The sequence below is a fragment of the Desmodus rotundus genome, chromosome 10, assembly GCF_022682495.2.
Source record: "Desmodus rotundus isolate HL8 chromosome 10, HLdesRot8A.1, whole genome shotgun sequence".
Classification (NCBI taxonomy): domain Eukaryota; kingdom Metazoa; phylum Chordata; class Mammalia; order Chiroptera; family Phyllostomidae; genus Desmodus; species Desmodus rotundus.
In genome coordinates, this window is record NC_071396.1 from 20,860,232 (window position 1) to 20,878,888 (window position 18,657).

An 18,657-nucleotide genomic window follows, 5' to 3' on the forward strand; every position below is an offset into this window, starting at 1 on the left:
CTCTCCCTCTCTTTCTCCTCCCCTCCCCCTCTCTCTAAAAAATAAATAAATAAGATCTTTAAAAAAATAAATAAAAATAAAAACTTTTACACGAAATTGAATTCAGTGCCCAAAACACAAACGTTTGTCTATCCTGAAAAATGAACGTGCTCATTAAAATTATTAATGGCATTTACATAACTTATGAATTTTTGCCATGGTTGTTGGGGAACCCGGAGAAAATGAACAAAGCAGAATATGCTTAATATTGGTTCCTAACACAAATGATCTTTTTGAACTCCCTGTCTGAGATCATTCTTGAGCTTTTTTATATTTACCGTACTAAAAATCAAGCTTTTTAAGTGCATTTTATTGTGAATTTACCAGAATTTTACTGGCTGGGACTAGAGTAGGTATTATAAAAATGCTCAGCAAACTACGTTAGAGGTTTTGTTGTGAAGTTGTGCCAATTACTAGGACAGCAACAATAAAGAAGAAGAGGAAGGAGGAGGAGGCGGCGGAGGAGGAGGAGGAGAAGAAGAAGGCCTTGCAATTGAAGTCTTAACAGAACCACTGATAAATTCAACTCGCCACATGATCAGGCTGAGTTGAATTTAAAAATAATTCAGTAAGGAGCACAACTGTATTTAGGATGGGGGATTCTCCCCGTCCTCACCCCCGGAGGCCACAGGAGGCAGCCGGCACAGGACGGGGCACACGTGCCCTGGGGTAGCTGTTGTGGAATGCTGGCCTGGCGAAAGCTCACCTGTCCTCTCATCTGGAGACCCCTCAGACGCAGAGTCCTTCGTGTGGTGGGGGTGGGGCAGGCAGGGAGAGCAGCTGAGTGCCTTCGTGGGGGTCTGAGAGATCACTCGTCTGCTCCCACCTGCCCCCCGGCACAGCGGTGCCCATCCGATCCGGCCACCGCCCGCACCGGCTCCACTGTCCTCAGCCCTGACTGTTGGCAGATTCCGCTGTGCAATGAGACTGAGGCTCACTCTGCTTAGCTGTCTAAACGGAACAAGTCTCTTCCTTCTGCTGCGCAACAGCTCTCCAAGCCTTTCAGAGCAATGGACGCACCTGCCTTTGGTTTTCTCTCTGGGGGCTCAGCAACCTTGGACTGTTCTTCACTGGATCTCTGCATACTCCTTCTCTGAGCACATGACAATGAGCAAATGGTCCTGTGAAAGTACAGGGATTAAAATGGGAAAGATACCATCACAGTTAGGACTATGGACGCGGGATGCTGATCTGCTGTCTGTCCCTGGACTCAGACCAAAATAGCATTGCATTTGCGGGGAGGGGGGTTGAGCACTTTATAAACTGACTCATTGTAACATCGTGGTCAACAAGTACCAGATCTCTTTTTAAATACATTGCTGCAAAGTCAGATCTCCTTTTTGTATTTGTACCTGTGATTCTCTATATTAAATACACAACTGTATCTCTACTTCTATTGAATGTTTTTTTCTAGGCTTCAATCTCTTTGTTACAATGATGTTAACTTTTGAATACAGTACTTACCACAGGAGAGAGCCATTCAAACACTGATACCTACGAAAATGCACTGACTTTGCTTCATCTTCAATCAAAAATACAAGTGTGAAGGGCGCAGGACCAAGGAACGAGGTTAGAGAAGCTTTGCTGGATTTCTTACAGGTTGACAAGAAGCTATTAAACAAAGTGGGTCTTCAACTCAAGGGGTATCGAGGTGACCTGGCTATCCTTCCACCTTCTATCCACGTCCTACCCACAGGGAGCACGCAAGACTTCCTGTCAAATGGCGTATTGAGATTGGGCCACCTGACGGCCGTGACACACCTGCAGCCCAGTTAGGTGAGAACTTGTTTAGTGGATCTCCATCGAAGTCCAGGGAGTCCATTTCTTTTCCTAAAGCGGCACAATCTTTTAATTTAATAATTTATCTAAAAATGTCCTAGAGGTTAGTTTCTACCTTAAAAATCTGGCCATTCTCCCCATTGAGGAAGCCGGAGTACACCTGTGTGTCAGATTCTCTGCCTTGGTCATGTATTTACTTCCCTCTTCATCTTCATCATCTTCATTCCAGTTCTGTTTTCATTCCTTTGTACATGACTTGCCACAAACTTGGTTTGAATAAACAAAATTATGCATTGCGCTTTGCTTCTAAATACGTCAGAAAGGCATTGTATTGAAACTTGATTTTAATTTTTGCCATTGAGAGACAACTCTCAAGCTACTGCAGTGAATATTAAAAATCACACTGATGTTTTTTATAGTGTTGGGGTAAAATGAAGTAAGATTTTGGGTGGAAAATGAATTTGTCAAATCCCAGTAAGTTTCTTTAAAATTCAGTTAGATTGAAAATAATTAACTGCAAAAAGAATAATTATCTTCTGTCCCTGCCATATTTTATTGCCTCTCGTTAAAATCTAAGCATTTTCACATTTCAGATGAGTAAGAAACTGACTGGATGGTAACAGGGGTCTCATCTTTTTGCACGGAAGGTGAGGAAACGTAGCACAGGAAACGTTCCTTTTGTGCTCAGAGTCATCTCTCGGCCTCATTGGAAACTTGCTTCCACTCGCTCACTCAGTCGCCTTGTTCTCATTCATTCGGCCCCGTGGGCGGGAAATACGCAGAGCCCCTGGCTGCCTTCTAGGCAACGAGGACCTGGTTTTCAACACGGAGCCAGCAATGGACAAGAGTACTTTTCAGTCGAAGGGACTTGCTTCACTGCCTCTCTATTTTTATTTTTATTTTTTAATCCTCCCCCGAGGACATGCTGCTTATTGATTTTAGAGAGAGGGAGAAAGAGTGGGAGAGCGATCGGTTGCCTCTCGCACGCACCCTGACTGAGGACCGAACTGGCTACCTAGGCGTGTGCCCTGACTGGGAATCAAACCCACAGCCTTCTGGTTTGCAGAGCAATGCCCAACCGACTGAGCCACCCTGGCCGGGGCCGCACTCTTTCTCCTAGTTAAAGTCCTTTCCCGCTTGAACCGAGGCATGTCTGCAATTTTTCTTCCTTTCTTGAAAAAAATTACCCAAGTAATTCTGTTTCCATGCCATCCACCATAGTTTTTGTTTCCTAAACACCTTAAATATGATCTTTACCTTATCATGCCTTGTCCAAAAATGCTTACATTGGATTTCTATGTCTTATTTTATCTTATGCCTTTGTGGGATACAAGTATAATGTGTAGCGAACTCAGAAGGAAATGAACTTCATTGGTGCATTATTTCCAAAAGTGGATGATTTATTGCTTCCTGGTCGTGCCCATTCTCAACAGTGTAATATTGGCCATAAAACCTACACAAGACCCACAGTTTAATACCTGTATGTGACAATTTGTTATTAGTGAGTGAACTCTACTCTATAATGAAAGTTATCAGTATTATCATTAAAAAGACCCATATAGCTAAGGTTAGACCCATTAGTGCCTGCTGCTGTAACAAATTACCGCAGACTCAGTGGCTTAAAGCAACACAAATTTATTCTCTTACGAGTCAAAATGAGTTTTCCTGAGCTAAAACCTAGGTGTAGGCAGCGCCTTCAGGAAGGCCCTGGGGGAATCTTTTGCCTTCTCCAGCTTCCAGAAGCTGCCTGCATGCCTTGGCTCACGGGCACCTCCCATCTTTACAGCCAGTCGTGGCCAGTCAAGTCCTTCTCATGATGTCTTATCTCTGTTTCTGTCCCCCCTGCCTTCCTCTTCCCCATCGAAGCACCCCGTGACTGCGCTGGGCCCACCAGGGTAACACGAGATGCACTCTTCCTGCCAACGGCGGCTGATGAGCGAACTTAGTTCCATCTGCAGCCTTGCTTCCCCCGGCCACGTAATTTCACAGGTTCTGGGTATTAGAAAGTGGCCAGCTTTTCGGGGTGGGGTGGGGTGAGACATCATTCTGCCTGCCATAAAGAGTTTCTCTCGAGAGTGCTGCATTCCTCCCGGTGCCCTGAAGAAAACTGGCTGACAGGTTCGCAGTCTGCGATACTCTCACTGAACTGCAGTCATTTTACGGGCCTGCTCAGGGCTTTTTTTTCCTCTGCCATCCCCCTGCCAGCCTCCCTACTTACCTCTGGACGGTCATTTAAACCACGCGGCAGGCAGAGTCAGATTCACGTGGGTTCAGAAGTGCTGGTCATTCTATTTCCTTGGGCAGCACCAACGCTTGAAAGACAGGCCTTACAAGGCTGAAAGAAAAATAAATAGGAAATCTGATTCGGTCGATATCTATTAAAATAACCAAATTATAGATTTGGTTATTTTATAAAAATGTATGAATAGGAACCTTTCCATCGAATTAAAGCTATGAAAAGTATATTAAATTAAATCTACTAAACTAACCAAATTTTAAAAATATGGCTAGACAAGGCCCTTTGCTGTGATTACTTATGCAAAACTAATTAATGATTACTTATGCAAAACGACTGGAAGCTGACTGAGTTTTGGGGAGAACTGCATTTTGAAACAAACCCAAACCGGTCTGGGCACAGCCCGCCAATGCTCACGCCCGTCAGTACCGGGGCTGACGCTGCGCCTGCGGGCAGTGGGCGGCCAGGCTGGGAAGCCCCAGGCAGGAGTTCTTGCCCACGCCCACCCAGACACAGACGGGCAGGAAAGGCAGAGGGAGGGTGAGGGGTAGGGAGGACCTCACGGAGAACCAGGCCCAGAGGTGCTGGGGGCCCTAAAGCGGGCTGAGAACAGACTGAGGCGCCCAGCCTGCCCCACCTGCCTGCTTTCTCAGGGAACCCTGGTTTACTCGGGCAACAGCGCCCCCTGCAGGAGGACTATCGTTTCCATTCTCCAAGGTTGCTGCGCATGGGACCCACTGGCCAAGAAGATGGAAATAGAAATTGTTGGGGGAACTTTTTCGAAATTAAAGCTCTTAAAAGAGCTGCAGACATCACTCTGGGCCCCTTTTCCGTGATCCCTACCCTCTTGCCTGCTATGGGGATGCTGATGTGATGGCTGCACCTGCAGCAGCCTCCTGAGGACAGCTAAGGAGCCGGAGCGGGATGGAAGGGTCCTTGGTCCCTGAAGCTCAGAGCCCCGGCTCCTCCCTGAGCCAGCTCCCGCTGCCTTCTTGTTCATTGGAGGGAACTCAGGCTTCCTGTGTTCAGCACCTTTCCCGTTGTCTGCAACTGGCAGCTGAGAGCAAGTCTAAAAAACACACCCACCTTCTTTACCAACGGCCTTCATTCCGTCCGAATCCTGCAGATGTTCACGTGTGGTGAGCAGATTGAACCTGACAAACCTAGGCGTTTGCTAAAAATTCCTGAACCCTGGGAAACTACACAGCAGTCCATTCTAAATACCCAGACACTTTCTGTGACCCTCTGGAGATGTGACTGTCACCCTAAGCCTGTCACTTTGGAGCCTCCTTCTCTTCTGTGTGGCTTCCCCTGCCCAGCGAGACGGGCGTGTGTTCTGGGTGTGTTCCCTTTTGTTGGGGTTACCACTCCTTTTGAGCTTTCATGACCAATTCTCAAAGCCTTAGAAAGAACTAAAAAATACTGGCCATGCAAACCAGCCTCCCCGTACCTGATTTCACCTCCTGAATAATTCACTAGACCTATAGAAGGCTTTTCACTTCTGGTTAACTTCATTTGCCAGGAATGTGCTTGTATTTGAAGCCAAACAGGCAACTGATCCAGGCAGAATGCATGAATTAGGAATGCATTTGGCTGTGATTAACAGAAAACCTGACTCAAGTTCAAGTGTTCCCCGTCAGAAGTCTGGAAGCAGAAGTGCAGGCTCCTGCACCTCCAGGTTGCCCTCAAGGACCCAGCTTCCTTCCAGCATCCACTCTGCTCCTTTTACACCTGGCACTTGTCCTCCTAACTGTGAGATACATGCTTCACCTCCGAGCATCACGTTCAAACTCCACGCAGAACGTGACGTGAAAGTCAAGGGTCAAAGCGCTTTCTCCAAATCGGACAATATTCAGGAAAGAAAGCACTCTCCAGGTAAATCTGCCTGGATCTCAGTGACCTAAATGTACCCCATGGCCACACCTAGTGGAAGGAGAACTGGGGAAATAGGTATTTTTATTTCTGCATTTTGATACCCCAAATAAAATGGAGTTCTCTTTTCTCTTAGAAAGCAAGAGAGGGGGTGGAAATTACATATCCACCCAGACTATCTGTCCCAGAAGATAACCACGTTCTCTGAATCCAGGGACAGTCTCGGGTGAAGGTGTGAGAGCAAACGGAGCTCCAGTCTGTTGTTCTGGTGTCTTTAGCCCTCCGTAAATACCAGCATTTATGGAGCACTTTATGTGTACACAGCTCGGAATTAGGCACCATGAAGTGGCCGAAAACAGAGGGAGCAAAGGGATGGGATCTTGGTGATAGGTTATGTTGTGGGCTTTCAGCGCGTCAGGTGGTACCCGCCCCCACTTCTGTAGAATCCAGCAGGAGCATTGTGTGGTCAAGTGGAACGCTCAAAGCCATTTACTCCTGGTGTTTTCTTCTCGGTTTGGGGAGCTCCGCCTAGGTGTTTGGTTTAAGAAGCTGAATAACACGAGACTGTTGTGAAACCATTAAACATAGGCAACCTCCAAACATGTCAGATATGGGACCGTCTTTCAGGAATATCCTTCCGGGTCAGGACAGAGATGCCTGCTCCCTCTTGTAACAGCAGCCCGGCACTCCACGGGGACCCTTGGCGGAAAGGTACAGGGGAACCTGGGGTCCCAGCTCTGGCTTCCCCCCTTTATCACAGATCACACTGCCCCCACTAGGAAAGTGACGGGGTTACAGGCCCATGTGTGAAGGCAAGCCTCCACGGCTTTGGCTGGCGACCCCGGTTCCCCAGGTGGCCCTGGTCAGTGGCCCGCCTATCTTCTCAGGAGCCCGGGCTGCTTCTGACGGAAGTGGGCAGCCCCTGCCCTCAGTGACTGCCGAGGTCATGGTTTGGGGGCTCGTTTCTCCCATTTCACATTCTTTCCATTTCCCTCCATGTCTGGTTTTGTTTCTTAGTTCAACCCCTGCTCCCCCCAGGCCCTGTGAGCTCGACCCCAAGTCCTGAACCCCAGCGGCTGATGGGGTTTGGTTTTTGCCTCTAGTGCCCTTTTGGGGGAGGGGGTTAATGGTCAAGCCTCCGCCTAACACTAGTTTTGAAATCTTCCCAGGACTTAGGTCCAAGCCATCTGAACACAGAGGGAGACAGGTTTTGCCTTAATCCGTTGTCTGTGAGCGTGTCACTAAATGTGCAGCTTTTACACACTCAGGCACACATCAGTGCAGCTTGGCAAGCACAGGGGTGAGCGATTTCCAGGTGTCAATTATAATTACGTTTCCTTTTCACGGAAACCTTCACGAGCAAGTTCTGTGGGTCGCTGACATTTTCAGTAGATTTTTGTGCCAATTTTTTCCATGTTGAAAATCCTAGCGTTTTTCAGCTCGCATTATAGCTCCGGTGAAGTGATGACCTCCTACCGACGCGGTTAATGGACATCTCAGGATCTGTCCTTTTAATTCTAAGAGGATTTCAGCTGCAAATACTGAGCTCTGCAGGAAATTATAACAGTGGAATATCTTCTATAGAGGAGAGTCTAATTTCTCTCAATGTAATTAAGTCTCCAGTGCCGCTACCTCCATCCATACCCAAACCATTAAACTCATCTTGGACCTGGAGGCACGTGACGGTTGGAAGAAGCTGTTTGTCACATTTCATTACCTTAAACGTTGGAGGAAAAGGAAGGCCCCCCAGAGAGTGCTTCTGTGGACGTGGCCGTGCCCAATACGGGTGCCGACCTTCCCCAGAGAGCTGGTTGGGTGCTAGGACAAGGGCGATGTCACAGGTCCCCGCTGGTGCCCTTGCAGACTGGGGAAGCCCGTTTCTCTCAGCTGCATGCTGATCATCTGTCGTAAACACAGCGTGTCCTCCTCCTCTGCTCACTGAGGCTTCTGAAGGCCAGAGGCATGGGAGAAGATGCCAGAACTGGGCTCAAAATATGTACAACAGCAGGGGGTCCTGATGTGCCACCTGCCCGCTGTGTGCGACCTGGGGCAAAGCACCTGCAATCCGTGAGTCTCCATTTCTTCATCGTCACACAATTAAAGCACGTGTTGTTCCGAAGGACCCAGAGAGATCACGGGAATGGAAGAACTTCATACATTTTAAAAGCACTTTGTAAATGTCAGTTCCGTGTAATTATTGCTCATGAAAGCCTCTCTGCCAGCCATCCAGAGGCCGCGCCAGCCAGGTCACATCGTCACCTTCAGTCCAGGGACCTGCTGGCTGGAGGGTGGGTCCCAAAGGAAAGCCAGTGTCCATGGCAGAGAGAAAATTGTGTTTTGATTTAGTCCGGGACCCAGTGTCCAACACCACCCAGGCGGTGCCTCTCTCCCTGGGCTATGCATTCAAGGTTTCTTCTCCTAATTTTAGCCTCAAATGGGCAGGTGTTAGTCGCGTTAGGGACAGGGAAAGTTCACTTTAAGTATGTTTATAGCTGCACTTAGAATATTAGCACACACACACACACAAACACTGGGATGAATATGCACACCTGGGGGAAGAAATGCGCAAACAGACCTGCGGCAAAGGCAGAGGCTCGGAAATTTAACTACATCTCCCTCATACACATTTGTTGTCTTGGGGAGCTTTCTATTTCCCTCACCCACTTTGTTTTTGGTGGCGAGTCATCGATTCTGTAGGTGATGGTCATGTGACCGTTCTCAAACTTGGAGCCCCCAGGGGTCAGTTGTTGGACAGAAGGAAAGCCTGTGATGACAAAGGAAGCAAAACAGGAGGAGACAAACGCGCCACTCAGCACGGCAGCTGCTGGCCAGTTGTGGCTACGCTGGGCGTCAAGGATCTGAGCGCCAGGATCATGGAAGGAAACGCAGGCTTCTGCTTCCTTAAGGAGCAGGCGTGTCCTGGGAGCAGGAGGGGAGGATGAGCCCCGTGTCCCCTCCCTCCTCTTGCAGCTCCAAGCCAGGGGTCACTTCGTGGGGGAAGGCACAACCCACAGCCCAAGAAGCTTCCAGAGTGGAGACGGGCAGACAGACGGGATCAGCGACGGGGACTGAGATCTGAACATGTCACGCACCACGTACGGCCTTATTTACAACTCCGGTTGATGGGAATATGTGTGTGTTTCCTCTTACGTGAACACGGTTTCACCTACTTCCGGTCTGGGTGACGTGTGTGAAAAGACTCATTTATCTGAAGAACCGAATCCATTCTGCTTCTGACATCCTAGCTGAGACTCACAATACTGAGAAGACAGAGAGTCCAAGTTCCACAGCTGCAGAAAATGCTAACTAACAATTCTCGCCCCAAGTGTTAACTACCCAAAAGGAAGAAGGATAATGGAAACATGGTTCATCTCCTCACTCAGCCCAATTTCCTAAACACCATTATGTACCGAGCCCCGGACACCAAAAGCTGCTTGTGAACGACATGGGGAAGACAGGCCTTACACCACAGTTGGCTCCGTGTTTTCACCCGGGTGGGTGGGGGAGGGTGGGGGAGAGATGCGGTGGCTGAGGAGGAGCTGGGGGTCTCCCATAGGAGGGGGTACAGGCAGGTCTCCCCAAAGAGGCAGCCTGGGATAAGCAGAGAAGCTGCGCTGGAAGGTCAATCGACACCCCTGCGCCCTCACCAGGAGCTCTTGCCAAGAACGAGCAAGAGCTGAAGGGAATGGCGAGCAGAGGGATTCGGTCAGCTCAGGCTCTGACACCAGCTCCTGGTCTTGTCACACGCCAGGGCCAGGGTGTCCTAGGCCAGTGCTGGCTGTGGACCAGAGCAGAGAGACCAGCCTTGGCAAAGCCCAGAGGCTGGGGCGGGCCACAGCAGAGTGCACGGGAGGAGTTCAGGGGACACAGGTGGGGGCCAAGCTGGTGTTAAACTGAGGAAGCAAGGACAGCTCACTGCAGCCTCCTGGGAAGAGCCTGCGGGGAGCAAACAGTCTGCAGAGCTCAGAGAGAAAGGAAGTTTGTTCTTCAGCCTCTGAGGCCCAAAGGCCCCAGGACAGGTGGCGTTTCAGAAGCACGGGACACCTGGGGTTAGAGAAACAAGCAAAAACCGGCCCAACAGCGACACCCATGGGCCATCCCCAGGTTTGGCGGTTGAAAACGTCAGTTCCTACCTGGTGTCTGATCGGAGTGGCCATGAGGTTTAGCGACTTTACAGAGAGAGAGCACAGGAGAGAGGAGGGCAGGGTTAGTCTGCAGCCTTGAGATGGGACACGCAGCCTGCAGGACGAGGGGTTCCTGCTGAGGGGCCACACAGCCCCCTTGCTGGGGCCAGAAACGCAGACACACAGGTACTTCCCTTTTCAAGCTCCTGCCTGGGACCCGAGCTCGGGAGGGAGGGGCAGAGTTCTGCTATGTTCCGGGGGCACCCGAGTTGGGGAGGGGCCTCTGACCCCCTCTAGAGGTACACATACTCTGCTTACTCGGAGCAGGCAGTGGGTGGAAGGCTGGTCTTTTAAGAAAGAAATGTCAACTATAGTACAATGGACTGCACTTAAAACACAGCCCTGCTTTCCAGCCAGGAGGGGATTCCAGGAGACAGTGGTACCTTCTTGTCGCTGCCAGGTGAAGGACCCCAGAAGACCAGGGGTCGATGCATGACCCTCTCCCAGGTGTTAAAGAGTGCAGCCCGGCCGGTCACACCAAGGAACTGAGCTTCATCCTACAGTTAACAGAGACAGATGGCAGTTTTGTGGAGGGAAAGAGAGGAGGGAAGTGTGGCATCAGTAACTGTCACCTGCTGTGCGTCCCTCCCCAGGCTCAGCGGTCTAAATATAGAAGTGAGAGTTTCCAAGGCCTCTTATCTCCAGGGGACCAGTCACCACCCTGGCAACGGCGTTCCTGCGAAGCGGCGCGTGGCTGTGCACACTGAACAGATCCTCCCCTAGACATTTCTGTGCATCGGCTTATTCTCCGACTAAGAGTTTCCCACAATTCTCCTTACTGAGTGCCCGCCTCTGTGACGGACACTTCCCGTGCACTGTTTTTATTATTACCTCACCCATTTTACCGGACAGGAAACCAAAGCTTTGAAAGTAGCAAACGTTGCCCAAGGGGAACGGCTAAAGAGGCGGAGCTGGATGGAGCTCAGACTCCAGATCTCTCTGCAGGAGCCGCCTTCTAGAACCGCTGGGCTCCTGCCGGGCTGTCTCCCCCTGCAGGGCCAGCCCTCCACACCGGGAGCCCGTCCTTTGAGAACTGCCTCCCTTCCTTCTCCCTTCCTTCTCATGAACAATTCTCCCACCTCAGACCCCCAAAGATAAGTGCCGGTTCTAGAACCCCGTCAGAATCCCCGTCGGATTAGGCTTTTGGGATCTGTAACCGGCAAACACTCCACCTTCATGTTCATGCCGACTCTTTACCCCAGGGGTGTCCAACCTTTGGGCATCTCTGGGCCCCCCTGGAAGAAGAGCTGTCTTGGGCCACACATTAAATACAGTGCGACACGTAATCACAAAACGCCTCATGATGTTTTAAGAGAACTTACGATTTTGTGTTGGGCCGCATTCACAGCCCTCCTGGGCCACACGGGGGCCGCGGGCTGCTGGGTGGGCACCCCTGCAAGTTTAACCCCTTGGGGCACTGTAACATTCCCTAACGCCAGTCACATGGCGATCTTCTTCACCGGCCTTCCCCCACCAAACACCACGTGCAAAATATTTAGAAGGAAGGGCCTTTTCTTCTGATTTTTAGGAGAGGGAAGATCTTAAAAGGAGGCTTGTCTGTAAGATTTAAGGTGAAAACTCGCATGTTTTCCTTCTCATGGACACGGACTACTGTGGGAGCGAGCTGGTGTGACGGGGAAGGCCCAGGTCACAGGACAGAGGGGCTGAAGGGCAGCCCTTCGCCCCGCAGCCAGCCGTGTCCTTCTCAGCGGGCACCGTTCTCCTCCGTGCAACCGGAGGGGTGCCCAGGCCACCTCTCAGAGTCTTTCGAGCTGCACCGTTCTGTCGTCAGAGCCACCAAACATCGCCGAGTGTAATGAGCACGTTCTGTTAGGTGACAAATGACCCATTCGCTCGACGGTGGCCACGTCGTCTCCCAGGGTCTGCAGCGCTGTTGCCCCACCTGCCTGCCTCGTTCTGCTTTTCACAGCTGACGAGAAGGGCAAGCACACGAGGTGATGAGCTCGTATGTAATTCCAGGCACTGTTCTGGGCGCGGGACATGCAGTATATCCTCGTTGCAAAGGGCAGGGGTGGAAAGGACCTTCTCTGTATGTACTTGTTTGTGTAGGAAACGTACCCTGCCCTTGCCAGCGTGGCTCAGTCGGAGCATGGTCCCCTGCACCGAAAGGTCGCTGGTTCGATTCCCGGTCAGGGCACAGGACTAGGTTGCCAATTTGATGTCCAGTTGGGGCGCATTTCTCTCTCACATTGATGTTTCTCTCTTTCTCTCCCTTCCTCTCTCTCTAAAATCAAGAAACATATTTTTAAAAATTAAAAAAAGGACATAAGTCCTGATAGTGTCCAACATTCTGCTTTTGTTTTAGGTGCTAGAGATACAACAGTAATTGAGAGAGAAGAAACCGTGACATTGCATAAATACCAATTTACTCTACAGATATCACTGAATACTTACCACATGCCCAACACTCTGCTAGCTGTCGGAGGGACCAGAGGACAAATCTCCGCCCTTGTCCTGTTCACAGCTTGGCCGACTGAAACAACGACTGGACGGCATTTAAACATGAGAGCACTCTGGAAATACCAAAGGGACATACCACAGAGGGAATCATACCTTGACCTTCATCCGGACAAAGCGTGAGGTACTCGGGCTGCTTGTGAATGCCACACATCTGAAGCGATCCCTTTGCTTGGTTACTTGGGTGCAGGATTCTGCTACTGATCTGGCTGCTTCTAGCACACACGTAAAGGTAAGTAACAATATATAGTACAATATATAGTAGTAACAATATATAGTAACAATATATAGGGCATCTGTACCTGTGTATCCTCATCCTTTTCCCTCCTCCATTAGAAGTGACATTTGCTTCTCAATACCAACCGTCTCCCTGTGCGAGAAAGCATTGCTACGCTCATTGTCCCAGCCCTCTTCCCTGAGATACCGGATTGCAAATAGCCTTGGGCTGTCACTAACTCAGCCTGTTATGAATGGCCCAGAGGCAGCAAGGTCGAGGAGAGACTGTAATTTTTCTTTATTCAGCTCAATTGAAAACTATTGGAGAGTAATCCCATTTTGCATTCTCTTAAATCTGGATAAGATTCTGGAAATGGACACAGTAGAGCCAGACGGCTGATGTGCCTGGAAACTTTCCAAGCTCACACAAGTCTCCATTTAGGCAATTAATGGGGGGAAAAAATAAAGAATTTCCTAGTTGGTTTTGAGAAAGCCATGTTTGTGGAGAATTTCAATAAGTCACAGAAGTCTCGGGACCCTAACTCCTCAATCAACCAAAGAAAACCTTTTAAGAGACTTTGTGGGGAAAATTCAAGTAAGTGCTGAAAACATAGCATTAAATGAGATTTATTTTGTTACTTCAGATGGAAGGCTTTAAAATGTACTTCATATAAATACAATGTAAAATGTACTCACGTCATATAAATGTACTTCATAAAATAACCAGTTATAATCATTTCAAATTCAGGAATATGAAAGTTAGATAATCTTCCTAGTTAAAGGAGTTGTGTGCCTTTTTATAGTCATTCAACAAACACAGATTGGGTGTCTACCAAAACACAGACATGCAAATCCTAGTTACAGTGGTGGATCAGATTTAGGAAGAGAGTGAGAGCTTTGCAGAAAAATGAATCATTAAGTGGATCTCGAGGGGTGGGTACGAGCTTACCAGGAGGACAAGATGAATGTTGGTGGGGGGAGAGAGGGAGAGAGAGGCAGCAGAGGGAGGAAAGGCAGGACAGGTGGTCCAGGTAGAGGTCAGAGCCTGCAGGATAGCCAAGCCACGAAAACACGTTGCAGATTGAGGGAGCACCAAGCCTCAGTGTTGGGGAGCCAGACAGCAGTGGGAGGCAAGGTCAAAACACGCGCTGTCCCTGGTCCTGAAGGAGCCCCTGCGGAGGCTAGGGAACTGCCAAACTCTGTACCTGAAGGGAGCCCCTACGTGTTTTAAACCACAGGGACACAAGGTAAGGTTGTTTTACGGAGGTTCCTCATGTTACTTTGCCGTTGTTTACGCTTCATTGTGTGTGATTATAGCACTTCATTGTCTTAGCACCTCAGACCTATTCTGTCTTCACGCCAATGAACTTCTCCTGGCAGTAACTTCTCTGACCCCCGACTCCCTGGACGCTGCAGTGTTTCCCTCTCAAGTGGCCACCATCTTTAAGGTTAGCCGGGACAGAAAAAGTGGATTTCTCTATGTAAAATAAGTCTGAAGCTTAATGTTTTTGTAAGGCACAGGCCCACTCACTTGATTTTTATGCATCTTATGAATTTTTTATTTTTTTGAATGTGAATAAGAACCAGTGAAGGAATATTTTCTGGTTTGGAAAGGCAATTAATTACACATGTAAACTCGATGCCTCTGCCCCAAACCACGGTGTGGGCTTCACTGTTACGCAGGCTTCCCTGAGTAACAGCAGCTAGTGAGCCTCTGGGAAGAAGCATTTTGGGTGGGGTTTGTTCCTGGACAGGGGGGCCTGGCCCAGCTGTAGAGTCCAGGTCCTTGACTTCATGCAGGACAGACTTTACAACAAGTCCAGGTGACTGTGAGCATTTATTTATTAAAGCTGGGACGGTGAAACAAGGAAGGGCTTAGTGTAGAAGAAGCAACAGGAGAGATGAGGCTAGGCTGCCTTAGCTCCCCAGGAAGTGTGAGGAAAGGAGGCCTTGGGGGTGAGTTTGGGGGGCATTAGCCTGGGACAAGCTGCTGCTGCCCATTGCCTTAGAGTTTAGGGGCCACGTGTCTGTCGGGGAAGAAGTGGGGGTGGGGGGAGAAGGGAAGGGGAATGGTGGGGCTGCTCCCCGGAGGGAGAACACGTGAGTGCTGGGCCCTTTTTCTGGAGGTTTTTCTCTCCCTCTTGCAGGCGGGAACCCTAGGGGAGGTCTCAGGGGAGGGTCTCAGCAGAATACTCATCCGTTCCCCAAGTGTTCCCTGTGGGGGTCCTGGTCTCCACTGACTGGTCAGGGGGTCTTCAGTCACTGCAGTTGATCCTGGACTTGCCCACCTAGCTTTGCTGCTTTTCTGGGCCTGGAGCTGAAATACAACTGAGGCCTAGATGTCACCTCCTGGGGAGGTTAGCCTGAGGGCGAGGTCCTTATTTTCCTAGTTTTGTCCCTGCCAGGCCTTCCGCCCTGGTGACCACCTGCACCTGGCTCTACGTTGCCTGGCCATTGCGGTCAGCTCTCTGTCTCAGTTTCCCTATTCCACTTGCCAAGAAGTGTCCCTGGCTTCTTACTGCCCTGTCTCCGTGTTGTTTGCAGGAACACCGCATCTTCCAACTGTGGCTTTTGTCGCACCCTGTGGGCACCAGGCAGGGTGCATCTCTACAGTGCCACCTCGTTCAGTGTTGACCCAACTCTGCCTTCTGCCCGCCAACACCAGCAGGGAGGATAGAAGAGCAGTCCCATCTGCCCAAGGAATGCTCATTGCTCACCGGGAATGGCTTAAGACAGACCGGGGACAAGACGCTGTCACTATCTCAACCAGAGACAGAGGACATCAGCTGCAGGGCACTGTTGGCTTACAGAGTAACCATATTGAAAGCCTGCAGAGGAGATAAACCAAGCCACCCCCAGAAGATATGGCCTGGACCTGCAGAGGTCATGGCGTGACTGTCCCAGGTGCCAACAGTAGTTGTGGGGGGCTGGGGTGAAGGATACCTACGGGCGCCCCGTTGCACTTGGCGCTGTGGGAGAGGAGGGCCCTGTGTGCGGGACACACAGACAGTCAGGGGTTATGGCCCACACAGCTGTCTCACAATCCAAAGGGGGCAGCACGGTTTTAGGGTGTGTTCTGAGGCAGATCTCGGGGGCGCTGCATGGTTTAGAGAAAAGTTTTAACCTCCCTTTACGTGGTAAGAATGAGAAAAGCAGCATCTGACTGCGGGAGCTGGCCCACGCTCTCCACTCCATCAGACGAGGCCCTTCTAGGACCATGATGGATGGAAACACAAACAAGACTTGTCTACAATCACTTCCGAGCACAGACAAAACAGGCGCCGGTCCGCTCTGCCTGCTCCGTGCCAGCAAGAAATCTGCAGTGTCAGCTCCAGCTGGGGGTGCAATCTTCTGTCCCACATCTTGGGCCAAAAGCCAAAGTGCATTCCCAAACCCATTCCCAAACTCCAGGGGAGCAGACTTACACAAGAAGTCCCTTCCTTTAATCTCTGATAGGTCCATCCTCGAGAGTCCACATCCTCACAGTTTGATTGGTCCAAAAGGCAGTGTTCTGATTGGTTGGAATGGAGCCACTCTGATTGGTCAGTGAAGATGCTAATAGTAAGGGGCGGTATAGCCCGCACCACTGTGACTCTACAAGGAAAGTCTCAGCCCTATTGGTGGAAATACAATTCCCGGAGCTCCTCTGTAAGGGCGGGCTCAACAGGCAGAAACACGGTGTGGGCAGGCAGTTAGTTCAGTTCGGGGACAACTCAGGTCAGCGCCGGAGGCAGACAAATTAGTGCCGGCTTCTCCCTGAAGCCTGCTCTGTGTGACAGGCCGCTGTTTAGAAACAGCTTCTAGGCTCCGTTTGTAAAGTGAGGACGCTTAGCCGCCAGGATCCCTTCTTTGTGAGTATCTCCTTTCTAGGGGTTGAGGATGGTGTGGAGGAGTGTGGACAGCATGGCTCTTTGGTCACCGATCTTTACATCGATCTTTACTTTGTTACATCCATCCCAGGAGAGGGATACCCCAAGATGCAATTCACAACTGTCAAGCCGATACTCATCTTCACCTTTAGAAAAGTAGTGTATTGCCGTACTTTATTTTTAATAGTGGTGAATTCTGCAGAACACACGATGTCGTCAGAAAAGCTGATTCACTGTTGAACTTACAACGACAGGGCATGTTCGCGTTAAAACAGTGGTGCCGCCAGTTCAAACACCCTTGGGCACCCAGTTTAATCGGCCTCGTTACAACCTGTAGAGAGAAAGAGACCACACACGCCCGGGACGATTCAGGGTACTGTTCAGTAGTTAAATCCACCAGAGTGTTGTGAACTCAGGGATGTGATGAAAGCAGGCTGAGAGATTTCTGCAAGGATTTCCTGTATGTTTTCACAACGCACAAGAGAAATCGGTCTTAGAACTATAAAAACACGCAGGCAGTCTTTACCTATGCTACGTGTCTGGTGATAAGGAAAAGTTAACGTCAAAGTCTTTTAATGGCCCTTTCCACAGCCTGTAGGAGAAGATGACGAGCAGACATCTCGTGGCAGCTGTCGTCTGGGGGTCCCCTGTGTCCCCACCCCTTGTTTCGGGTGTGTAGTGAGTGGGCGTGTGTTTTCTGTTGTGTGTGCAGGTGTATTGTGTACAGTTAAGTGTGTGTGTGTGTGCGTGCGCGCTCCCACAGTGCGAGCCCGGAACCCAGTGTGTGAAGTGTGCACACTCAATAAGAGCCTGTAGGGGACGTTTCTGAAGCGCACCTGTGTAAATGGGCTGCTGCACGAAGCGGGAGAGGGCTGTTCCTGGACCATGGCCACTGAGGGCGGGGCACTCGCTGCTCAGACGTTTCGGTCCAACTCCGCCCAGGCCCGGACGGCGTTGGGGTGGGACCTGCAGCCGCAGCTACAGTCCTCTTTGGGAGCCCTGTTTGGAAGAAACGTTTACGGTCGCTTTATAAAGATCAGCTTCTTTTTTCTGTGTAACCGTCACTGACAGTGCTTTCTTTGGCTGCCTGAATATTTTCCAAACCTTCCCAATCACATCCATTATTTTCCCTTTTTCTTCTAAGGGTATAAATTTGGCTGCATTTCTTCAAACAACTCAGCAGTGTTGGTTTTCCTTCTCTGTGAACTAATGGGTATATAGTGCCATCTAGTGGTCAGAAAGCAAAAAAACTAACGCAAGCGATTCAAACAGGGTTCTTCCGTTTTTGAAATAGGCAATGTTGAGTTTGGGCTGTAAAGAGATTCGAGGACAATTACTATTAAATTCGCTGATTGGAATCATGTTTGCACCATGAGGAAGAGGAAAAATAACTACCTGTTCCAGGAGAAAAGACTTGGCTTAGTGAAAAATTCAGTACTTGTTAAACCATGAAACAGAGGTTTTTCTAGTTTTTACTTAGAGCTTCCCATCAGAAGTCCCTGTAACTCACGTGGTCAAACCTGTAGAAGACTCTTTTTAAAGTAAATGTCTTTCTGCAGACTTACGGAGTAACAGTAGATATTTGTTTTCCATGGAAACATTGCTAAATAGACTAAGTTAAAACACTTTGGACAGACTGCTTCAGAACGTGTCCTGACCGTTGACACCCAGATTGACGAAAACCCAGACCCCCTAGACGCTCGGTAGCTGTCCGTGTCGGCTGTCTGTGCAGATGCGAGCCGGGGGTCTCCCGCCACCAGGCAGACAGAGCTGGACTGGACTGCAGGAGCCATCGCTGACGCAGAGCCAGCGGCCATCGTAAGGAGTGGCCAAGGACAAGAAGGCCAGTGGGGACCCCCAAATTAATCAGCATGTCAGAGATCGGAGGACGGCGGCATTTACTACTAGGGCCCTATCCTGTAGGGTTAGAACTGGGGGCTTTTACACAGTTTGCACCGTTGGCTCTTTCTCTACCCTTCAGGAT

At 49.9% G+C, this 18,657-nt stretch overlaps 2 long non-coding RNA genes across 2 annotated transcripts; both read right to left on the minus strand.

The window, feature by feature from the left end:
* Nucleotides 1-1,080: 1,080 nt before the first annotated feature.
* Nucleotides 1,081-5,109, minus strand: LOC128779341 (uncharacterized). The gene is made up of 3 exons (XR_008425246.1): nt 4,938-5,109; nt 4,037-4,153; nt 1,081-1,160 (listed from the first exon to the last, which is right to left on the minus strand). It is a non-coding gene; the product is annotated as an uncharacterized lncRNA (long non-coding RNA).
* Nucleotides 5,110-11,437: 6,328 nt separating this feature from the next.
* Nucleotides 11,438-17,666, minus strand: LOC128779440 (uncharacterized). The gene is made up of 3 exons (XR_008425372.1): nt 17,510-17,666; nt 12,685-12,800; nt 11,438-12,355 (listed from the first exon to the last, which is right to left on the minus strand). It is a non-coding gene; the product is annotated as an uncharacterized lncRNA (long non-coding RNA).
* Between the last annotated feature and the right edge of the window lie 991 nt (nt 17,667-18,657).